Genomic DNA, 7525 nt, shown 5'->3' with positions numbered 1-7525 from the left:
GATCACGTAAATCATGCTGTGGAAAATGTACACCCTTCACCAAACTCATCTGCTCTTTTGGTGCGCCTGTATAACCTGGTCCAGAGAGAATGGCATTACTTATGAAGGTAGACATGGAATTAAGCAATGAAAATAATGACTATTAAACAGAGGAGCTGGACACCAAATGCTCCTAGGTGCAGATATGTCCCTATGTTCCTACAGGTCCACATAACTTGGTAGTGTAGACACAGTCCTTCTCTCTGTAGAGGAATATAGTTTACATGTCTTAACCTAAGTGTAAGAAGCATTGAAAATCTATTCTTCTATGGTTAAAAATGTAAAGTCTGCATGTAAGCATTTTTCTTAATGTCAGACTTTTAGTAATAGTCTTTGTTGTCATGGTATTCACTTATTCCTACCCTGTAGTTCAATTTTTGGTAGTTCACTTGAGGTGAAATATGCTCCCATGATGAAAATAATAAAAGCCCATGGTACTACTTCTCTCACATTAAGAACCTAGTCATGTAAATAAGGCCTTTTACTATTTCTCTGCATGAGCTGAATTCCACTTGGAGTACGTTTCATCAGTAGACTCTCATATTTAAGACAAAAATTTTCTGCTTTCTACAACATTTAAGTCTTCACCTATATCTCCTGTATTTCAAATGATGCCTACTGCACATAAAGCAACCTGGCTGGACATTTTATTCCTGCATATTTCATTTTCTTATCACAGGAAAAAAAAGCAGGACAGGAGTAGCTGAATCTTACAGAAATTATTTACATGTCAGTAATTACTTGTGTGCAACGGACCTCTGTACCCAGACAATAAATAACACTCTAAGCTCTATAAGATCATTATCAGTCAATTTTAGAACTAAGGTAAAAGCACACTAGGAACAAAGCCATCACTAAATACTGAAATAACACGCTACTATATGCACTGTTCATTAATTACATGATAGAAGAACAAAACAATGACAATATTACTGTCTACGTGTTGCTTTTTTCGTCTTGCATTCATGAGAAACTCATAGAAAGGTGTAAAAAGCAGCCTGCTAAGTATGCCAAATTAGCTATACTACCGCTATGATAGACAAAATTTAGTTCATAATGATTGAAAAAAAATAATAGTTCAAATCTGTATTTTATTAGAAGTTTCAAGCCACAGAGATATAGATAAAAAACAATTATAAATACAGTCTAGTTCTGGTTAGGCCACCTTCATTGGAAGAAACTTCTATTATCAGCCCACATAATGAAGAGCAAAAACTTTGGGGTTTCAGAGATTAATTAGCTCAAGGATCCTCAAATACATAATGAACAAGAATTTGAACAGTTAATATTATTCCATTTTCCAGAGTCTTGTGTTGCTGCATACACTTAATTTTTCAGATTATTTGCTTCTCTATCATTTCAGTTTCTGTAAGTTACAACCTCCTTATTCCCACACATGAACCTGCCTTCTGTCTGATCATCAGATACCTCCATATAAGCCTGCTTTGAAGGTATTAAGTCTTTTAAAGCTATATTCTCAGCCTCATTCCTAGGAGAGGTAAGTGCTCTTCTAGCCTTTGCACACAGGAAATTTCTGTTGCCAAAAGTATCTTCTTTTGCAATTGAGACAAATACTCTTGATATTGTTTAAAATCAAAGCTAAACCCTAAAGTTTACATAATTGTGTTATACCAAATATTGACCATGCTGTAGTCACTTATTCACATCATAATTGTGCTTCAGGAGCAGCTAAGAACAGTAATAAAAAGACTGTTTGTTGAAAAAGTAGGCAGAAACCAATAGAAGTCAAACAAAACAGACACCTGGAGATATCAAGTCCACACTTCAAGAAAAATGGAATTTCTCAAGAATCTGGATCAAGAGTCTTGCTGTAATGTTTTTCATTTTTAGTTCATGCAGCTCTTGCATCAGGATCTGAAGGAATTCATACTCAAATTACATGCATGGCAAAATAGCTTGCCAGGTTTCAGTGAAAAAATCACTTATCTATTAAAATCATACAAAGGAGCTGAGCTGCAATTAGGTGGTCTTCTATATTCTTCAGCTTTGTCACAGAAACCAAAGCCGAGAACTCTAATGGCACACAGCAGGGAGAGGAGACATAGGGGAAGCTTTAGTGAGCCCGGGAAATGTAGTGTTTCTCTGGAAAAGAAGTGGGAAGATATAGCTCAAACCCTTGACAGGCTTTCATGAAAAGTCAATACAAAGCAAAGCTCTTGTTCATTTAGTAGATAAAACCACTGGCAGCAGTTCTTCTGCTACATAGATACTGTCTTTAATGGGAAAGTTATTTTATCTTACTGTCTTTAAGAGTTTTTGGGATTTGTGTAAAAGGTGTTTACCACATTGTAATGAAGATAAAAAACCTGGAAGATATGCATAGTTAAAAGTTTCCACTGGTGGTCCCAGCACACAATGCTCTTGCAGGCAGGGAACCCCTGCTATGCTTCTATGCCAGATAAAACCTACACAACAGGGTCAGATACCGTTTTCTAGGATGCTGATATTTGAGCGAACACAGAACAAAATGGAGATGGCTGCTACCAACCTTTCAGCATTTCCTTGCCCTTCAATTTCTTGCTCCAAAATTTCAGGTTAAACTTTCAGGCTCTACACACAACTATGGCTTTAAAGTTGTGCTTTCTCCTTGGAAGCATGGCCAGTGGGTTGCATAGAGCTATATGAGTTGATTCTGCTGAACCTCACCCTGTGGTAAATTTCAGCCTTTGTCATTTCCTCCCAAGTTAATTTAAGAATAATGATGGACCTTGTACTGTTCCTAATGTAGCATTTGTACCAGGGCTAGAAGCACACTGATGAGGTGTTCTTTGAAAATTTTCACACAGTATCTATTAAAAAATTTCTTGTGGCCAGACCCAGGCAGACAGCATTCCACTCCCTCCCTACTCACTGCAAATTATCTAGAACTGAGGCAGTAAGAGAAATGTAATACAATGCTTAAAATACAAGTACCCAGAGAACAGCAGCTGATCCTGCAGTCCATGTTAACAAAGTCCCTGCCCTGTGTGATGGCAAAGTGATCCTTCATGTTTGGTAGGTCAGTGAAGGAAGGATGTATTCAGTGAGACAGCATTTAAATAATGACCACGTCCCATGAGCACTGCAAAAGAAATTTGTAGTATTTGTTTCAGCTGACTGTTTTTTATTCTTCAGCACAGGCATTTACATCATTTTACCAGGCTAAAAAGGAAAACAAATCAAAGATTTGACCTAACCTTTTTTGTACCTAATTAGCTCAGCCTCCAAAATCTTTACTTTTATCTCTGCTGGTCATTGGTCACTATAACTAGGAGGTAAGAGTGGTACTTGTTAATTTGTATTACAATGACAACACAACAACTGTTTCTGAGATGATTAGCCCTCCTGTAACCTGATGTCATGTGAGAGCTATTTGGTCACCAGAGCAGAAACCACAGGCCACATTACAGATTTGATCCACAGGAATCTGTCCCGCTGGAAGAGCCTTATCCTTGACCAGGATAAATAGTCACGCGGGTAGGCTTTGAATTCTCAATGCTGCCAAAGTCATCTTCTATTCAGAAGCAAAAATCTAGTTCTCAAAGGCAAAGCACACACATGCAAACAATTTTAAATTAATTAAAGCTGAATTTAAAACTACACAAACAGACAAAGAATGAAAGAAACAACCATGCTGTTTATTATGTCACTCACATACAGTAAACTTATGACTCATCTGAGACACTTTGTTCCCCTACTTGCATTGGTCAGCTCATCTCCTCTGTAACAGATGGTTTATCTTTCTGTTCCTCATAGTTCTGGAAATCATACCTTTCCTCAAATGATGTTACAGACATCCACACAGATATTTTCTGGAAAACATACTAAATGGCTGAAAACCTGATTACAGGAACATGAGACATTTATTTCTTACATGAACATTCTCCTTTTTCTCCTTTGTCTCCTCAGGACCCTAAATCTCCTTATGTTGATGGGGGTCCTGCTTTTCCAGGGAAACCCCATAGAGTTCTCAATTCTGCTTCTAGAGTTTGCTTTAAAATAAAATAATTTAAATGTTTTCTTAAGTTTTTCTTCCACTCTGTTTTCTTAGTGCTTACAAAGAGTATCAAACCCTGATTCTTTTTCTATGCTTTTGTTGTTATTTTCCCCTAGGGAAATAAAAATATCTCAGAAAAATGAAGTTGTTCCTGTAGAAAGCTTTATTTACTAGCAAAAAATTGTTTACTACACCTACTTATGACACTGAGAGCTGGTGAAATTAATGCTGTCTCTTGTTACTGCAGAGGTACCCATGCTTTACAACCAGAAATTCAATTCACCTGTAATCCAATCACACATTACAGTATATGATCTAGAAAATTAGCTAAATCATAAGACTAAGGCTGTGTCTGAAGCAGTTTGTTGACCCAGATAGTGCTGGCTTTACATATTAAACCATGAAATTGCAGAAGGCATACTGGGGGTACAAGAACCAGAAAACATATATATGAATATCAATACATGCCACTGAAATTTTATGCCATAGGCCACATGTGGTATTGATAATGATGGGAATTTGCTTGGAGGTTGAAAAGTAGTTATGCAACTCCATGATGTGTGGTATACACATGACAACACAGACAGGATATGGTAAGAAAGTACACAATTTCATATGTATTTATTGAATGTTTAGACAGAAACTATGATTTGGCAACTTGGGAGAGCAGATGACTCAGTTGTACTGCATAACAGAAAGCACTTGCTGATCTGTTTGCTGTTTGCAGCAGTGCATGAAAAAAACAAACCTTACCTAACTGATAGATCATACCTTGGGGGAATTCTGTTGTTGGGTCTTAGTGAGCATGAAGCAATCAAGCTATGACCATCAGATTAGCAGCCAAATCCAGGAAGCATGATTTCTGGTTTTGAGAGTTGGCTCCTGGAAAGAAAAAGCAATAATCATTTGGTAGAGTATCACAGGAAACTTGAAGCGATTCAGAGTACAAATGGTATAATCAGATTCAAATCTCATTACATTTCTGGTTTATGGGCTGCTGTGATTTTTTTTTTTTTAAATTATTAAACCCCAAGTATCTAGAGCAGCATTATAAATACAGAAAGCATTTTCAGCTTCCTGAAATTGTGCAGAGCCTACAAAAGGTTAATGGGGCAGAAGAAAAAGGAGATAAGTAAAAAAAGCTAAAAAGAAAGCCTGAAGGAGGCATGAAACAAGACTGCAAGGATGGTAGGGAGTGTCAAAAGTACAACATTGCTAAATGGTCATAGCTCTGTACCTGGTTCTTCCTTTTCACCTTCAGCACCGTCTCTTCCATCTCTGCCTTGTAAGCCATTGACTGCAGGTGAACTGCCCTGAATTACTAAGCAGGAACACATTTTCTCTTAAGGGCTATCTGTGTTAACTCATTTTCTTGCCATCAACGGTGAAGGCCAAATACCAAGACATTGAAAGGCTGAAGAAGAGCCATTGCTAATTCCACAGATCTATGACAAATCAAGCAGAGTAATTTCATAATTTTCTCCATTTACGTCAACCTAAAGGGTTGTCTGTGAAAGTTTTCTGCATTACCAAGGAAAAACACTCCCATCTTCAGGCAAGAGATCAAGACCAAGGGACAGTGTCATCTAGCTTCTGTATACTGGGAAACTAGGAAAGAAACAAGCAAGCTTGTAAGAATCTGAAAATGTCAAGGTGTAATGAAAATATCTAATACAGCAACAGATATACTTTTCAAAGTGCTGCAAATCCACTTCAGTGTTTTGTTCATTGTATGACTAAATCTAAAGCATTTCTCTTCATGCCAAACAAACCATACAGTGTTCCACCTTGGGATGAATCCTGAACTCTCCAGACAGTATTCTTGTGCTGGGACTCTTTTCACAGCTATCAGGTTTGCTGTATGTCTCCACTTACGACAGACACCTGTAGTTTAAAGCACAAAAAGCTGAAGTGCATTTCAGTAGTAATGTTATGATTGTCTTCCAATTTCTCCTTTCAGATCATGTGTATTAAGGAGATTACTAACATAAATTACACCTCAGAGTCACAGACCTTGTGATCCCAAATCTGCAATACTTTGCTGCCCTCTCTGAGTAAAAGAGGCAGTAATGTCATAAGGTAAAGCTCTCTGTGATGTTCTGACAAGTTGTTTTTAATGAGGGTCAAATCTGAGGCAGTCATATCCCATGTATTCTGTGTTTAACTAAAAAAACCCAAACAGACGAAACTACCATAAATATAAGCTGACAAACTTTGCAAGCTGAACCAGAAAAAGACAGGACTTGCATTCCACAATTGTATTTAAAGAATATGGAGAAACCTATGTGGAGAATCACACTGAGTGTGGATGGTCTCAGGTCATGAAGCTTCATCAGCTGCAGATTTTATCAGCAGAGATGAATATCTGGCCTTGAAAGATATCTTGAAACTTTTGCATTTAGGAGGTAGCTAGTTCTGGAGGTCTTATTTAAAGATATAGATCTCGGGTACTTCTTTTTATTCTTCTGTAAAAGGTGCTTTAGGACATGATTCACCCAATGCAGGCAACAGCAGGGAAGTGATCCTGAAAGAGAGAGTAGAGAATCTTTATTCCAGACCTAGTCTTGGTGGTGACAGCTCTGAGACATTAGCCCAAAACCTGAGAGACTGGAACCACAGGACTATTGAAGTAAAGCTTTCGGAAACTGCTGCTCAAAAGCAGATATTACAGTTATACAGAGAATACTCAAGGACAGAAAACTGCTTAACTGATAGATAACATCCTGATCACAGCTATCCCCATCAGCTTCCTGTGCTCCAGTGGGGCATCCTAGAAAAGTCTTTTCTAACCAGCATGTCTGCACCTGAAAGGGTTTCATGTGCTCAGTATGGTCAAATACTTATCACACCAAATGAGACCTTTACTTATGTAGTGAAACTCTTACCACACCATTGCCTTCTCTGGAGGCTTTCAAAACCCATCTAGATGCGTCCCCGTGTGGCCTGCCCTAGGTGATCCTGCTTTGGCAGAGGGCTTAACTTGATCTCTGTGAGGTGCCTTCCAACCCCTAACATTCTGTGGTTCTGTGGCAGCCAGCACAACAGAACGCAGTAGAGATGGAATGGGAGAGAAACCTTCTGGATTTTTGCTTTTTGAGCCTGCCAAGAGAAAAACAAACAAACAACAACCAACCAAAGGAAAAAAAAACAAAACAAAACAAACCCACACCTACCAAACAAAGCAACCCCCCCAAACAAACAAAACCACAAACAAACAAACAACCCCCCAATCAAATCCCTTCCACTTCTGCTGAAAGCTGTAATTTCATGCTTCATTTTGGGAAGAGGTGGCTTACAGGCTTATCTCTGTCTTGCACAATCCTAATGACTGCCTACCTCAGTCTTACCACCCTTATTTACAAGTACTGCATATGACATTCTGAGAGTGAGCCCTTTGCTGTTTACCTGACCTTGGACAGACATTGGCTGTGTTACAGTACAAATGAACAACAGAAAAAAATAAGAACAGCAGGCACTGAAAGCTTTGAC

General features: G+C 38.3%; 1 pseudogene; it reads right to left on the bottom strand.

Annotated features, from left to right (window-relative positions):
• Positions 1-1233: 1233 nt before the first annotated feature.
• Positions 1234-5507, bottom strand: LOC104298834 (mannose-binding protein-like; annotated as a pseudogene).
• Positions 5508-7525: the final 2018 nt, after the last annotated feature.

Source organism: Dryobates pubescens, chromosome 8, assembly GCF_014839835.1.
Source record: "Dryobates pubescens isolate bDryPub1 chromosome 8, bDryPub1.pri, whole genome shotgun sequence".
Classification (NCBI taxonomy): domain Eukaryota; kingdom Metazoa; phylum Chordata; class Aves; order Piciformes; family Picidae; genus Dryobates; species Dryobates pubescens.
The sequence above is the reverse complement of the archived record's forward strand: the minus strand, read 5'-3'. Positions and strand labels throughout refer to the sequence as shown.